Source organism: Balaenoptera borealis (assembly GCF_965194805.1).
Source record: "Balaenoptera borealis genome assembly, chromosome: X".
NCBI lineage: Eukaryota > Metazoa > Chordata > Mammalia > Artiodactyla > Balaenopteridae > Balaenoptera > Balaenoptera borealis.
The window spans coordinates 24,946,416-24,964,309 of NC_138881.1; the positions used below are offsets into that span (position 1 = coordinate 24,946,416).

The 17,894-nt window shown below is 36.7% G+C and overlaps 1 long non-coding RNA gene across 1 annotated transcript in view; it reads right to left on the minus strand.

Annotated features, from left to right (window-relative positions):
• Positions 1-5,967: 5,967 nt before the first annotated feature.
• The window catches only part of LOC309621187, a 69,280-nt gene continuing 57,353 nt past the window's right edge, over positions 5,968-17,894 (minus strand). The window contains exon 3 of the long non-coding RNA XR_014239800.1: positions 5,968-8,706. This is a non-coding gene — a long non-coding RNA (uncharacterized lncRNA). The remainder of the gene's footprint in view (positions 8,707-17,894) is intronic.

Below are 17,894 nucleotides of genomic sequence, written 5' to 3' on the forward strand. Positions count from 1 at the left end.
ATGCTATAAATGTCATTTTTTAATGAAAGTTGAACTATAATCTAGGAGAAAAAAAAATAAACGTTAGGACAAAGAGTTACTAGTTTACTACACAAATGTTCTGACAAATAAAAATGGGGGAAAATTACATTCGTAGAAATACTGTAAGGGAATATGAACAGGTAATCCAAAAAGAAACTAAATACACATGGCTAATAACATAAAAATAGTCTTAAATTTACCAGTTATTGAGTAAATTGCAATTGAAGGAATAAGATTATTTATCTTCCATAAGGTTAATTTTTTAATGCAATGTTACTACGCAGTATTGATAGGGATGTGAATAAAAGTGAATGGTAATTTTATATACTTCTAGTAGGCATATAAATTAGTACAACTTTCTAGGGAGAAATTTTTCTTTAAAAATGATAATGTCTTTTGACATATAAAGTTCCTTGGAATTTATCCGAAGAAAATAACTATAGCCAAGAGAGGTTCATTGCAGTATTATTTAGTACCCACAATCACAAACAATCTAAATATCCAAGAAAAGGGGATGATTTGAATAAATTATGGTATACCCATGAGAAGAACTACTATGCAGCCAGGAAAAAATATATTCTAGAAATAGATTAACTGACATAATAAGATGTTCATAATTCATGATTATATGAAAAAAGCTTCCAAAACTGCACACCATGATCCTACAGAATCTTTTAGCCATAAGAACTGCTTAAATCAACATAGGTAATAAAATGGTATTATAATGTATGCCCAGTGAAATGAAGAGCCACAGAAAACCCTTCTCAACAGCTTCCTGTTTAGGACTCAGGAATTAATAATAGTCCTTCGTAACTCAGGACAAGAAACCAACCAGCTCGGAGGAATCAGTTATTCCATCATTCCACCAGAAGTAGGCATCTATTCTCTTCTGTAATGATTCTGCCTTTCTTGCCTTCCCTCTTTCTTCTTTTGATATTCACTTTTATGTGTAAATTATGAATACCATAATTTATTCAAATCTAGTTTATTTTTAGATTCCATATATAAGTGATATCACACAATATTTGTCTTCCACTGTCTGACTTACTTCACTTAGTATGATAATCTCTGGATCCATCCATGTTGCTGCAAATGGCAAAAATTCATTCTTTTTATAGAGTAGTATTCCATTTTATATATGTACCACCTCTTCTTTATCCATTCATCTGTTGATGGACACATGTTGCTTCCATCCTTCTTTATTTATTTATTTATTTATTTATGGCTGCACGGGGTCTTGGGCTTTCTCTAGTTGCGGTGAGCAGGGGCTACTCTTCATGGCAGTGCGCGGGCTTTTCATTGCGGTGGCTTCTTGTTGTGGAGCACGGGCTCTAGGCATGCGGGCTTCAGTAGTTGTGGCTCGTGGGCTCTAGAGCTCAGGCTCAGTAGTTGTGGCGCACAGGCTTAGTTGCTCCGCAGCATATGGGATCTTCCCGGCCCAGGGCTCGAACCCATGTCCCCTGCATTGGCAGGTGGATTCTTAACCACTGTGCCACCAGGAAAGCCCTCTCTTCTTATTTCTATCTCTTATTCATTGTTTCTCTTTCTATGTCCTCTAAATCTGTTATTACTGCTTTTGTTTGTGTGTCCCTGAGTGTGCATATTTGTGTGTCACATACAAAACCCCCTAAAGTAGAGGACCCTACTGAGCCTGGCAGTTAATGTCCAGCATAGCATACCCACACTGGGTAGAGTTCTTATGGCAGGCTACCTATCTAGCTCCTGGTCCAGTCTTTAGCTGCTTATCTTTGATTTCAGCATTAATTCATAAATCAGTTACTTTTGTCTAGGACAATAAAGTCACATGACACAAAGCACGGTGGTTTGTGCAGAAGCTACTCTTTTTTGCTTTCCTCAAAACAGAGTTGTAGACTCAGAGGACACTTAGAGTTACCTTTCTGTGTTGAAATTATAGAATCCATAATATAGATCAATTTATTTTGTTCTTATTAATGGTTCACTTTTTATGTTAAACGTTTTCATTATCTGCCTATACAGAAAAAAAACAGTAAGTTTTGTTTTATATTTTAAATCACTTGATCTTGTCTCCTGCCTAAAGGCTATTATATAACTGCCAGTGATTTTTTGTAAACATGTGCTTCTTCAGAAACATCCACTCTATCTCATGCATCATTCCATCAGCTATTTTCCCTCCTGATTCCTGTAAGAACCTAGTAATTAATGCTTAATAATATCAGAAACTTCTGAATCCTAAAACACTCCCTTCATCCACTCACATCATGTTTCACTTCACCTTTCTCTAAAAGAAGTATGTGGATATAGCAGCTAAGTAATTACTTTGGTTGTATGCAGAATCTTCTAGAACTCAGTTTTGAGACCATACGACCAAGAGTACTTTGTCTTTTCAAAACTTGATGGTGCTTTTCTATCTTAACTGTTTCTTCATTCTCAGAACCTTGGTCTTTCTAACTTTGTGCCCTGGATTCAGAAATAAGTCTCTAAAAATTCCCTTATTTGTAGGGATATTATTTAATGTCTTACTTAATAACATCCTAGTCTATTTTCATTTCTTAAGCCTGCTGTTGTGGTTCATTTTCTTCTGCTCTAGCATACAATGAGTGGTGGGGTTTTTTTAAGCTGCTTTTCTGTCATCAATTTGATCCTGATCTTTACAAACTTTGCATAAGTCAAGTCATGTAAATTAGTATCCACTCTCTGCAAAAGCAAGACTTTGTACTAGAAACTCTGAGGCATACGGTCCCAGTCCCTGCCCATTAGAAGATGGAAGGAATGTATATAATTATAATATGGGGAAAGAGGACAAAGAAGAGCACAGATAACTAAAGGCTGTACTAGAAATACCAGAAGAAAGTGGAAAAATTAGTGAGGGAGCCAGCATAGGAAGAATCTGAGGAATATAAAAATTATTGATAGGGAGTATTGTATTTTTTATTTATATCTCTTGCACCTAATAAGAGAGGTATTAAATAAGTCATTTTGAATTGAAATTCATTGAACCAGAAAAATGTAATATCAGGAAGTCAGTATGGGAAGAAGGTGTAGAAAACTGTTTAGGATGGAATGAGTTATGGTCAAATGGAGCAGAATGAAGACTAAATAAGGAAAGCTCCTCAGACAAGCCATGAAGAAGAAACTTCAGGAATGCCCATTCAGTGGAATGCAGATATACAAATGCCATGTTGCAAGATGAGTGTTGGAAGAATGGTTCCCCAAGCATCTAAGCATTTGGTAGTGAAAAGAGACAAGAAAACATAGACGAGGAAGTAGATAAATGGCAAGAGAACATTCTAAGAATAAGAATGAAGCAGCGTGACCAGCATCTCTAAGAACAGTGTTGGACAGCTCAAAGTATGAACTGAGATTTTTGGAAAAATCCTACCAATACCAAAAACTTTGTTTATAAACATATTCAAAATATGTATATAAACCAAAAATTAATAAAGAAGAGAGAGGGCTATCTCAAGAACCTTCACATTTATTGTAAAATAAAATTTAAAACTTCATCCTGGTGAAAGGATAGCCTTTTAAACATATGTTACTGCAAAAACTGGACACCCAAATGCAAAAGAATGAAGTAGGACCTTACACCATAAAAAATTAAGTTCAAACGGATCAAAGACTTAAATTTAAGAGCTAAAACTATAAATCTCTTAGAAGAAAAGACAGGAGAAAGGCTTCATGACAGTGAGTTTGGCAATGATTTCTTGGATACGACTCCAACAGCACAGGCAACAAAATTATATAGAGGTAAAGTGGACTATATCAACATTAAAAACTTTTATGTTTCAAAGGACATAATCAGCAGAGTGAAAAGGACATCCAAGGAATGGAAGAAAATATCTGCAAATCATGTATCTGATAAGGAATTAATATCCAAAGTATAAAAAGAACTCCTATAAAAAAAATTAAAAATAGGCAAATGAGTTCAATAGACATTTCTCCAAAGAAGATATATAAATGGCCAATAAGCACACGAAAAGAAGCTCAACATTGCTAATCATTAGGGAAATGCAAATCAAAACCACAATGAAGACCACCGCACATTCATTGAGATGGCTACTATCAAGGAAACAGAAAACAACTGTTGTTAAGGCTGTGGAGAAATTGGAAACATTATGCACTGCAGGTAGAAATATAAAATGGTGCAGACATTATGGAAAACGTTATGATGTTCCTCAAAAAATTAAAAACAGAATTACCAGGTGATCCAGCTATTACACTTCTGTGTATATACCTAAAAGATATGGAGAAATTGGAATCCTTGTGCCCTGTGAGTGGGAATGTAAAATGGTACAGCCATTTTGGAAAACAGTATGGCAATTCTTAAAACAATTCAACATAGAACTACCGTATGATCCAGCAATTCCACTTTTGGGTATATACACAAAATTAGACAAGCAGGGTCTCAAAGAAATCTTTCTACATCCATGTTCATATCAGCATTATTCACAATAGCCAAGATATGGAAGCAACCCAAATGTCCCTCCACTGATGAATGGATAAGCAAAATGTGGTATATAAATACAATGGAATATTATTCAGCCTTAAAAAGGAAGGACATTTTGACACATCTTACAACATAGATGAACTGTGAGGACATTATGCTAAGTGAAATAAGCCAATCACAGAAGTACCAATATTATATGATTCCACTTACATGAGGTATGTAGAGTAGTCAAGTTCAGAGAGACAGAAAGTAAAATGACGGTTGCCAGGGGCTGAGGGGAGGAGACACTGGACAGTTGTTTTCATGGTAATAGAGTTTCAGTTGGGGAAGATGAAAAAGTTCTGGAGATTGGTTACACAACACTGTGTATGTATTTAATACTGCTAAACTGTACACCTAAAAGTGGTTAAGATAGTAAATTTTACATTATATGTATTTTACCATAATAAAAATCTAAAAATATATTAAAAATGATCAAGATGGTCAATTTCATGTTGTGTACATTTCATAACAATTAAAGAAAGAAACAAACAAACAAACATAACTCATCACATCTTGGAAAAGCCTTTAGACCGACCCTCCCTAAGCCACTGAAATTTGTACAATCCCATGAAAGTTCCAGATGATTTTTGTCTCCAAACATAGCTCTTTTTCTCTTGGCCTGCAACCCTCTTCCCCTCAGTTCATCCCCTAGCTGTCATCAAAGATTTCAGGTCATGTTATTTTCTCAGAAAAAAACAAAAAAGAAAAACTTTTCTTGACCATCCAAATCAATATTATGCTCCCATGTTTTGATGTTTTATCATACCTCCTACTTTTCCCTACAATAATTTTCAGTACATATTTTGGGAGGGTCATTTCTTACAGCCTATCTTCCCTGATAGACTGTAAATTCCTTGAGGACAGGTACCATGGTTTACTCAATACACAGCTGTATCCTCAACATCTGGGAACTTGCCTGGCACAGAGAGTTTTCAGTAAATTTATGTTTAATGAGTAAGGTAAGCTAGCTGCTAATAAAACACATTTAGTATTTAGGTTAAATATAGTTAAACAATTTGTCAAGGCTAATCAAATCCTAAGAAAGTGTTAGTAACATTTGAAGAATAAAAGTGAGAACAAAACAGTTAATTGTTAGCTGTCATTTATTTCCTTTCCCTTCTGTATACCTTCATATTCCACAATGTAGAAAGCTAAAGTTACATTCTCATATTCTCTTTAACCTAGGTCTCTGAACAGTAGTTTCCATCAGTGAGACCCACTCTGAGGATCAAATGGCTTGGAGGCCATCTTCCTGCTGTGACTATTTGTCACTGCTTGCAAAGCATTCACAAAGATATGTCTGTCTGTGGCCTGACTCAGGGTCCTGGTGACAAGCCATTAACTCGTGGGTATAAGAGGAGGATGTGACCCAGCAAGTACGGTGCCAACAGCATCTTCCTCATCTTTGAATCTCAGCTATAGTGAGCCCAGTGACAGGCTGCTAACTTTCGTTCCTCCATTTTTTTTTTTTTTGTTCCTCCATTTTTAAACACATAAGTCCCTATATTAAATCCCTTCTGCTTAAAATACTTAGAATGGTCAGTTCACTACATTGAACCTAGAAAGTTACACATAAACTTTTGAAAAGACTAGAACTGGAAAAATGGTAAGTTTTCATATCATTGACATTTAGCTTTAAACTCAAGACAGAGCAGAATTCTAGAACAGTAAATGAAGTTGTGATCATTTAAAATAGAACAAAAGGGATCATGCAAGGCTAGCATAGAATCACTAAATGAATGTCATGGCAAGCTAACTTTGTTTCTTGACGGAGACCTTCCTTTAGAAAATCAGTACAGTCCCAAATGTACGGTATACTTGCATCTCAGAGAGTAGTTAAAATTCCTCATGTAACCTCCTCTGAGAATCCTGTCCTGGATCCCTCAAGTAAACTTGATAACTACCCTCTATGCTCCTGTATCATTTTGTTTATTCTTATATGATAATTACTATCACATTAGTTTATGGTTACATTTTCACATCTGTCGCTCACCTCCCAACATTTGGAGCTTCTGAATGTCAATAAACATATATTATCTTTCCATATAACACTAAGACCTAGTACAATGCTTGTCATACTGTAGGTGTGCTCAAAGATTGAATATTTTATATTGAATTATGACATAATAGGTAAACTTATAAGCAATTGAAAAATATTAACCTCAAATGCACTGATTAATGGATCTATATAAACTAGAGAAAGGTCTCAATTAGAATCATCCCAGGCTTTTTCACTCTGAGTAAATTTTTAATCCTAGAAAGGAGAGAGGTCTCAATTAGAATCACCCCAGGCTTTTTCACTCTGAGTAAATTTTTAATCCTAGAAAGAAGTGTTGCCTTATCTTGTACCAGTGTGTCATAATGTATTAAATTGGTACAGTGTCATTTTTTATTCTGATTTGCAATTGAGCTCATCATTTTGTTTGGATAGTATTCAGCCTCATCAACTAGATTAATACATTTCTTAAAGGTTTGGGCTGCATCTATCTCTTTCCCTCTGCCCACACCATTAACTTCAGGGCTATGCCCACAGTGGGTGTGCAGTGGGCCCTTTTTAGGTGACCATTTGGTTCTTACGGGTTCCCTCCCTCTTAGCTGATTCCTCTGCTGGCCTCCAAGCCTCTATGGCAGGTCTTCTTTCAATTTGAGAATTAATAGTGGATCAACAGAAGCTATTGTTTGTTGCTTCTCATTTCATCCTTTAGAATAAACTGACTTTTTTTCCCCCTCGTATTTATTTATTTATTTTTTTGGTAAACTGACTTTTTTCTTTGGACAACACCCATATACTTAAGACGCCCACATATTTGGAGTAAATCACTGTAAATAGGCAATCAGCAGAAAACAACAGCCTGTAGAATGCATTACCAAGGAGCGGCAGGCAGCCAAGTGTTTCATAACTGGGCTACTAGCCACCAACTTAAAGCTTTCATCTCAACACACGTTCACCACACAGAAGTCTGTTTTTCTGCACAACATAAATGGAAGGGGACAAAACACTGCTGCTCTAAGTTATATTAAATTGATATTTTTAAACACAATTCTGGCTTTGAGTTGGTAAACATGCTTAGGAAAAATGCATATCCCCCCCAAAATTAAAGATGCTAAAAATAAAAGAATGTATGTAAATTTACATAAAAAGGGGTCTTTTTTGTAAATTACTTCCACCACCATCGTCACCAACCCCCCACCTCTTATCATAAGGTTAACTTGCAACTAATTGTCTCTGGAGGTATTACAATTGGTCCTTACATAATGCCACTGAATGTTTTCTCTGTTGATTACTTTCTAATAACATTATCTGCCAAAGGAAAGGCAAAAACTACATCTTACTTCATTTGAATGTTGGAGAGAGCCTTTTAAAATTTTTATATTTTCAGTTCCAAACTGAAAATAAGCATTTTCCAGGGAAAAAATCTACTTTGGAGGTGAATTACTGAGAGTGTTCTATTCTACCAATGACATTCTATCACAGAGCAATGAATGCGAGCTTACAGTCATCAAAATACTTGATGACACCTTTTTATCCAAATATCCCTAAGCATGAAAGGAAATTAAAACTCCATCCATTTGCATGCTACCTCTGATAGAGAATAAAATGAACAAACAGGCAGAAAATTGTTTAAGGAAGTTTCTGGGCAATTCATAGTAGCAAAGTCGTCGACAAGATTATTCCTGATTCCCTGCCACTAAGTTTAACCAAACAGGCCGTTTTCCACTGAAAACTTACCTGAGACCTAAAACCTATATTCCGACTTTAGTCATCATCCCACCATGTCCATTTTGCTACTTAAGAAAAATCCTTTGTACATATCACTTCCTTCCTACCTCTTTTTCCATCCCTCTGCTTCCACAATTTCAAAACCTTCTCCTGAGATGTACCTTCACTGGGCTTTACATATCAAACCTTGGGAGATTTCAAAGAAGCAGTTAACCTATTCCAGGTTCCCCCCCCGCCCCCCGCGGGCCCCCGCACGCACAAATAAAGTGTTTTTCAATTAACGGAAAGACCCACTTTGTTGGAGAGTAGAAAGAGTAACATCATAAATTGCAACTTACTAGTGCAAAGGAAGGTCATCGCCGTAGCAGGGAGTAAGGTGGCCCTGGATCTGGTCCCAGGAGGCTTGCTTTTTGTTTTGTTTCCAGTCCCTCAATCCACAGAAAAGAGGTATCTGTGGCGCCTGGAGCAGGGAGACTTGCAAAAACACCAGGACCTGAGAAAACCACCACCAGTTACTTCACCTTAAGAACAGCTCTGAAGATTCGAGAGCCAATCACGAGGCTCTTTCAGCCTCATTGAGACCAGTTGTTTCCTTCAGCTCTTCTCTAGGCCCTTGCTCCTCCAAGTGTTTACAGCGTCACTGGCATCACCTGGGAACTTGTTCGAAACGGCCCAACCTCTGACCTCTAAAACAGAAACTGCAGTTTAACGAGATCCCCAGGTGGTCTAAATTCACATTAAAGATGGAGCAGCCCTGGTCTCAAAGTGTGTTCAGCTTCTGACTACACGGATTGGCAAAATGGTCCTTAAACCAGAAGATATTTGAAGAACTTTTTAGCTCTGAGACATTTGGGCTCTATACATTCAAGCCTTAAATTGTGGCAAAGCTCCATGATGCTTAAAAGGGTTTTGGCTTTTCAATTCTTGACAGAGAATTTTATTTTCATTTACTTTTTACTTTTTTCTTTTATTTTGACAAAATGTCACATTTTTGCTTATAAAGATTTTAGCCAATGAAGCTGAGGTGTGAGAGCTAAATGGGCTTGTTAAGTCTCCCTGGTCCTGCTTCTAACTCCCTCCTCTCCAATTCAGACTTTTGGACAATAGTTTTAAGAAAAATTTTCCGAGCAGACACACCAAAGAACATAGTCACACATGAGGGAAGGAAACAAGACAGAATGCCCTGTGCTTGCAGATGTCTAATCAATTACCTTCATCAATTTAAAAAACATGGAGTAAAAGTTAGATTTTCAACCAGTGGGGAGAAATGGGTCTGAGACATAAGGCTGGAAGTGTTACCCTGGGAAAGTCCTACCAAGTGAGCTTCCTGATGTCTTTTAGAATATCTTCCTCTTTTAAAAAATAATCTGTCAATCTATATTTTTGAATGTACAAAATTCCAATTACTACCAGAAATTAAGGACTGTAAAATCATTTTTACTTAGAAATGTGTTAGGAACACACACACACACAAACATATGCCTAAGTTTCATGGAGTTTAAAACATCTCTACAAAGGACAAAATACATATTTTTGTAACTAAGTAAGTAATAAATGTTTCTCAAAATGAACTATTGTAGCAACACAGAAACTTAAAAGATGTTAGTATATCCTTGTTTAGAGGTTTATGATACAGAGTTACAGATTGTGTTGGGAAGGTCATAAGAATGGAGTTCAAATACTAAGAATCACTGATTTCTAAACATCTAAGTTGGGCCTTTATCTTTTGAATCAAAAGAATGATGGCTTGGGGATGCAGACATTTTAATTCCTGTTCCACCTTTGTTTCTCACTGACTGACCTCATCATGTCAGCTGTTTCCCCATCTGTGTCTGAAGAAGGCGGACTAGCTTAACAGACCTTTCACATCTCAGCCTGATTTAAAATTCTGTTTCCAGTGGCTTAGAAGCTATAAATATTATTAGTTGTGTTATACATACGAGTGGTTACTTTGATTAGTAAAGTTTCTTTTGGTTGCTTCATTAATTTGTTTTGAATTTTTGAGAGCTAGCAACTGCCACAAAGTTAGCATTATGAAAGGGGACATTTAGATGATGGCTTCATCTTATTAAAAATTCCATAAAAGTTTTAAAACTACATTTCCCAAGAAGTTTTCTCCAAAATTGTAATAAGCGCTACGTGCTAAGAAAAAATGGATTCCATTGTCAAATAAGTTAGGAAATACTGTGTTAAACAACTGAAGAAGACCTATCTTTATGCAATGCTAATTAGGGGTTGAGCATGTTAATGACAACTGAGAATCTACAAGAAATGAGGTTTGATACAGTTGCAGAATTGCCCAAATTTATTTGGTCACGGAATACTTTTGGGGTGAAATATCCCAAGACACTGGTGTTCTAAGGGAAGTGCTGAACACAAAGTGGCAGTTGGATCCTTTAATATGTGTGTGTGTGTGTGTGTGTGTGTGTGTGTGTGTGTGTGTGTGTGTATGGTGTTTTTTGGGTGGGGACCTAACAAAACAGGGAGGAAAAAGCTATCATAATTTAAATCCACTTATGCCTGGAGAAGATTTCTTGCCCATGTCAGAAAAACTGACCTTTCCAAACAAGAAGAAAAGGATTACCATGGGGAATTTCTTGCCTACATAAAGGGACACACTGCAGAGGATTCATCCCTAGTGGCTAAACCAACACCATTCCAATACATAAGAAGGATGACCTGCAGGTTTGGGACCTTAACAGTGGAGATATTTTTAGATATAATTCAATACTTGAATTAAACGCAAAACATAGCTGACTATATAGAAGTGTTGAAAGCTCAGCATTTATATTCAAGTAAGCAAATTGCAGCATTCTGCACCAGCATCAAATTCTGAACGCTTTTCACCTAGATATCCTCTGCAATTCAGCTTAAAATGGTAGAAAATTAAATGTTACATCTTCCCAAATAAAGGTGAACACATAAGACAAGAATGCCAAAGAGATTATCGGAAATCCATGATGACCACTAGGTCAAATTATGCCAAAATTTGTATATCTCAAACATATATTTAGATAAACAAATATTTATGTCATGCTAAACATTTATGCACTCTTTTACAAAGTGAAGAGTTTGTTTACAAGAAAACCTTCTGAAATGGAATCATATGTTTTGATCTTTGCAGGGTAAAAAAAATTTTTTTAAATTAAAATGTTGCCTTAAGGCCCTAAAGACAGCCATATGCTTTTGCATACATTTTTACAACTCAGCAGCTGCTCACTGAACCTCTTCCATTTCAAGTTTTCCTGTTGACCACTCTCTTCTGCAAGGCTTCTCTGACTGCCGGATGGAAATATTTATGAAAACACTGGGGCAGCCAGGATCGTCCAAGTTCTTTAAAAATGTTTGCTTGGCAAAGAGTTGCTGGCAGGCAAAATGTGCTCCTACAAAGGTTTCAGTAAGTGTTTATGCCTCCTCAGTGTATTCCATTTGTAAATGTGGGCAGAGACCTAAACTGTGATCTCTACAAGCTTTGAATGAAGAAGCTGAAATTCACTTTGCCTTAGAGAGCCTTCGCACCTGCCAATCCTACCCCTTCCAAATCATTTTAATGGATTCATAGGCAGGCTCCTTTTTAAAGCACTTCTATAATCACAGATACAAACTAAGAAACTTGAGGCTCCCCATGATCTCCCTGAAAAAAATCAGTGAATTTGTTTCAGAAGAGTTGTTTCTTGAGTGCTTGACTTAGAAGTTTAAGTGCTAAGAAAGACAATGAGGTGGTTGGGGAGGTGTGGGGATTTTTAGACAAGAGGGAAAGACATAGAGCTGGAGAGGCTGATGCATTCAAGGAACTGTAGGAATATGGTGAACACTGGTGATCAGATGGGTGAGGAAGGGGATTAGCCTGGAGAAGGAGGCAAGACCCACATCATAAAGAACTTCCTAAATCATATCCAAGAATTTTCAGAATGATTGAAGTGATTTAAGCAGCTCTATGGTATGATTTTATTTTTATTTTTGAAAGACCATTTGCTTCAAAATGGTCTGAAGCTATATTGAAAACTGAAGCAACACTGAACTTGAACCTAATAGGAAGGAATTAGAAAGTTCAAGCAAAGAGTGATAATGTTATATAAATGGAATCATACAACATGCAACCTTTTGAGACTAGCCTTTTACTCAGCATAATGATTGTGAGATTCACCCAAGTTGTTGCTTGTGTCAGTAGTTCCATCCTTTTTATTACAGAGTAGTATTTCATTGTATGGATGTACCATAACTTGCTTATCCATTTACCCACTGAAGGGCATTTGGGTTGCCTCCAGTTTTTTGAGGTTGTGGATAGAGCTGCCTTAAACATTCATGCACAGAGGAACTATTTTGTTTTCTGATTATGATGGTGGATAAACAAACCTATATATAGGTTAAAATTTGTAGAACTATAGACCATAAATGTTAATTTTACTCTATGTTAATTTCCAAACACAATTTTAAAAAGTGATAATGAACTGAACTAAAAAAGTGGTAATGAGTGAGCTTCATCCATTCATTCATCATTCACTTTCTGGATTTGACAAGATCTTAAGAAGAAGAACAACAACAAATCACAAACAAATAAAAACTAACTCAGATAGAAAAACACAGTCTCTTTAATAAGGGATGTTGGGAAAGCTGGACAGCTAAATCGATGAAATTAGAACACTCACACCATATACAAAAATAAACAAAATGGTTTAAAGACCAAAATATAAAGGCATGACACCATGAAACTCCAAGAAGAAAACATAGGCAAAACATTCTCTGACATAAGTCGTAGCCATGTTTTCTTAGATCAGTCTCCCAAGGCAAAAGAAATAAAAGCAAAAATAAACAAATGGGACCTAATCAAACCTATAAGCTTTTGCACAGCAAAGGCTTATAAACAAAATGAAAAGACAACCTACAGAATGTGAGAAAATATTTGCAAATGATGCAACCAACAAGGGTTTTATTTCCAAAATATACAAACAGCTCATATAGCTCAATATCAAGAAAACAAACAACCCAATCAAAAAATGGGCAGAAGACCTAAAAAGACATTTCTCCAAAGAAGACATACAGATGGCCAACAGGCACATGAAAAGATGCTCAACATCACTAATAGTAGAGAAATGCAAACCAAAACTACAATGAGGTATCACCTCACACCAGTCAGAATGGCCATCATTAAAAAGTCTACAAATAATGAACGCTGGAGAGGGTGTGGAGAAAAGGGAACCCTCTGAAACAGTTGGTGGGAGTGTAAATTGGTGCAGCCACTATAGAAAACTGTATGGAGGTTCCTTAAGAAACTAAAAATAGAGCTACCATATGATCCAGCAATCCCTCTCCTGGGCATATATCTGGAAAAGACAAAAACTCTAATTCAAAAAGACCATGTACCACAATGTTCATTGCAGCACTATTTACAATAGTCAGGACATGGAAGCAACATAAATGTCCATTGACAGATGAATGGATAAAGAAGATGTGGCACATATATACAATGGAATATTATTCAGCCATAAAAAGAAACGAAATTGAGTTATTTGTAGTGAGGTGGATGGACCTAGAGTCTGTCATACAGACTAAAGTAAGTCAGAAAGAGAAAAACAAATACCATATGCTAATGCATATATATGGAATCTAAAAAAAAAAAAAAGGTACTGATAACCTAGTGGTAGGGCAGGAATAAAGACATAGAGAATGGACTTGAGGACAGGGGGGAGGGAGGGGACAGCTGGGGCGAAGTGAGAGTAGCAGCGACATATATACCCTACCAAATGTAAAATAGCTAGTGGGAAGCAGCCGCATAGCACAGGGAGATCAGCTCGGTGCTTTGTGACCACCTAGAGGGGTGGGATAGGGAGGGTGGGAGGGAGGCTCAAGAGGGAGGGGATATGGGGATATATGTATGCATATGGCTGATTTACTTTGTTGTACAACAGAAACTGACACAGTATTGTGAAGCAATTATACTCCAATGAAGATCTATTTTAAAAAAAAGGATCCATGCACCCCAATGTTTATAGCAGCACTATTTACAATAGCCAAGACATGGAAACAACACAAGTGCCCATCAGTAGATGATTGGTTTAAGAAGATGTGATATATATACAATGGAATATTACTCAGCCATAGAAAAGATTGAAATATTGCCATTTGCAGCAACATGGATGGACCTAGAGTATATTACACTTAGTGAAGTAAGTCAGACACAGAAAGACAATATCACATGGTATCACTTACAAGTAGAATCTAAAAAATGATACAAATGAATCTATATATAAAACAGAAAGAGACTCACAGACATAGAGAACAAACTTATGGTTACCAAAGAGGAAAGGGCCAGGGGAGGGATAAATTAGGAGTATGAGATTAACAGATACACACTACTTATACATAAAACAGATAAGCAACAAGGATTTACTGTATAGCACAAGGTACTATATTCAATACCTCATAATAACCTATAACGGAAAATAATCTGAAAAATATATATATATAACTGAATCACTTTGCTATACACCTGAAACTAACACAATACTGTAAATCAACTACACTTCAATTAAAAAAAAAACTAACCCAGATGGCTCCTGGGGAATTGGCGTTGCTGTTGTGAAGGCTTCCTGGGACAAATATTTTCACAGTTGATCAAGCCACAGCTGCTACACAAATCCATCTGGACTCTGGAACTTGCATGACACAAGCCCAACAACCTCTCTTACTCTAATATTCATCTACGTATGTGCCTACACCATTATTTCTTCAAAAAGTGTAACACCTGGATAAAGAAACAGAAAGGAAAGATCTTATGTAGAAAAAGCAGCATGCAATGTACGGTCTTTTTAGACCTCAGCTGAGCTGTGTTAGAAGGAGTTCAGAAAAGTCTTGAAATAATACCCCATTAGTAATTCCACATGGATGAGGCTTGTTAAACCTGGAATCACATATTGAAAAATCAATTTGACAAAAACTGTTAGACATATGCCACTAAAAGATAAATATAAGGGGGGCAAATTTCACTTGGTAAATAGCTATGAATGCCATCAAGTGAATTAGTTGATCAGATCTTTTCAAAACTAATAGCTAACAGTAGGTTATCAGAAGTTCCTTGGCATGTGGGCATTATGCAAAAAGAGGAAATTATGAAATGGTTAAAGGGATGGCCAAATGCAGGAGCTGGGAAATCAGTTGAAAACCAAGATACATGTTTTTCCAAGAGAGGCTGTGTGGTACATTGATTGCAAAAATATCTCAAATTCTTTACTTTTCTCCATATCCCCATCCCTTACAATATGACTTTGAAACTTCTCCCATTAAGAAGTGAAATCTATTTCACTAACCACTAAAACCTGGGCTAACCCTGTGATCTGCCTTGGCCAATAGAATGTAGCATATATGACACTGTGTCAATTCTGAGCCTAAGCCTCAAGAAGTCAAATACCCTTCCTTGTCCTCTCTCAGAAATCTGTCCACCCACCATGTGAGCAAGCTGGGGCTAGCTCTTCTTGGGAGCATGTTGAACAGAGATCAACCTTCCCTCTCCAGCTAAGGCCTCCCTAGACCAGCCAGCACACAGCAGATCTGGCAATGTGACCTGAGATGCATGAGTAAGCCCATCTGAGATCAGCCAATCCCAGACCAGATCAGCAGAACCGTACATCTGATCCAAACACATGTGAGCTAAATAAATACGTGTTAATTTTAAGTCATTGTAATTTAGGGTGGTTTATGACGTAACACTAGCTAACAGATGCAGACCTCAAATGACCATCTCTACCTGTATTAGTTTCTTGTTGCCACTGTAACAAATTACCACAAACTTTGTGGTTTAAAACAGCATAAATGTATTCTATGACAGTTCTGTAGGTCAGAAGTCTGAAATCAGTTTCACTGAACTGAAGTCAAGGTTTGGCAGGGCTGGTCCCTTCTGGAGGCCCTAGGAGAGAATCTGTTTCCTTGCCTTTTTCAGTTTCTAGTGACTGCCTGTATTCATTTATTCAAGTGACCTTCTGGCCCCTTCCTCCACCTTCAAAGCACATCACTCCAATCTCTGCTTCCATCATCACATCACCATATCCTCTAAATCTGACTCTTCCTGTGCCCCTCTGATAAATACTCCTGTGAGTACATCAGGCCCATCTGATACTCCAGGATAATCCCCCATCTCAAAGTCCTTAACTTAATCACCTCTGCAAAGTCCCTTTTGCCATATAAGGTAACATATTCAGATTCTGGAGATTAGGACATGGATATAATTGAGGACCACTATTCAGGCTCCACCCTACTTTACCCTTAAAGCCACTACATATTCTTTTCTTTTTTAAAATTAGCAGTAGAAAGTTCACATATGGCAAGAAAAATGAATACCAAGTTCAACTATAGCAAGATGGGGGGAAAAGAAAGGATTATAACATCAGATTTAGTTGGAAGAAAAGTAAACTAATAATAACAACTAATAAAAATAATAATAATAACAACTACTACTTATTGACCTCCTACCACAAGCTGGAAACTGTGCTAGGCATTTTACACTTAATTTTCATAATTATTAAAGTCTTTCAAAGTAGGTCCTTGACTACCCGAGGCCAAGGCTGAGAAATTTAAAAAGCTTGTCTGCAGCTTCTAAGTGGCTGAGCTGGGATGTGACCCCAGATCTTTTTTGCCTCCAAAATACATTATCCACATTACTTAATTAAAATCTCTCTTACTCCTTGACACTGGTCCCTCAACTCGCAAATCTAATAGTCTACAGGCAAGATCGTACGGAAAACCCGAACGAACTTTTTGGCCAACTGAATACACTAGAAATCTCTCAAGGCGAGGGTGAAAAATATTCTCTAGTTATAGAGTATAGAAGGTTCTCCTATAGCTTAGGTTAACTAGAAGTCATATGCTTCTTAAGTCAACTTTTAATGTTTCTGGATTTTAGCCTAATAATCTATCAGTAACTAAAAGCTCTTCTGGTATTTTTGAACAAACTTTCAAATTTTGACCCATGGCAGAACTTGTTTTAATTGTCCTATGAATCATATTTATTATTATTATAAAATTGCATTCAGCTTAATTTATTTTCACATAGGCCTAATTTTTGTTCAGGCAACAAACTTCTAATTTGGGTTACTTTACAATTTCTCTGAGATTTTTGAGAAGTAAATTTGAAGGGTCTTTTTGTTAATGAGGAAGAACTGCTGTTTCACTGAAAAACATTTCATTTGTAACTGAAAAGTTAAGAGCTTTTCTGACTGGATATTTGTCAGTGACAAGGAACACGAAGGGCAAACGCATGGTTAAATGAAAACAATTTAAATATGTGCATAGTAATGCACCCTTATTTAAAATATTTGTTAATAAAATATGCTCTATTGTTACCAAATACTTGACTTCAGTGTATTCTTAAGACTTTAAGCTATTTTGGAACTTCACAAGATCATTATAAGGGGAGAAGGTACCTTCTGTTACATTGCAAACTAAAGCCCACTGATTTATTTTGTGGTAAGGTCAAGTTTTTTCACATCTCTTGGTGTATTAGTATGCTACAGCTACCGTAACAAAGTACCACAAACTGGGTGACTTAAACAGCAAACATTTATTGTCTCACAGTTCTGGAGGCTAAAAGTCTAAGATCAAGGTGTTGGCAGGGTTGGTTCCTTCTGAAGTCTATGAGGAGAATCTGTCCCATGCATCTGCCCAGCTTCTGATGGTTTGCTGGCAATC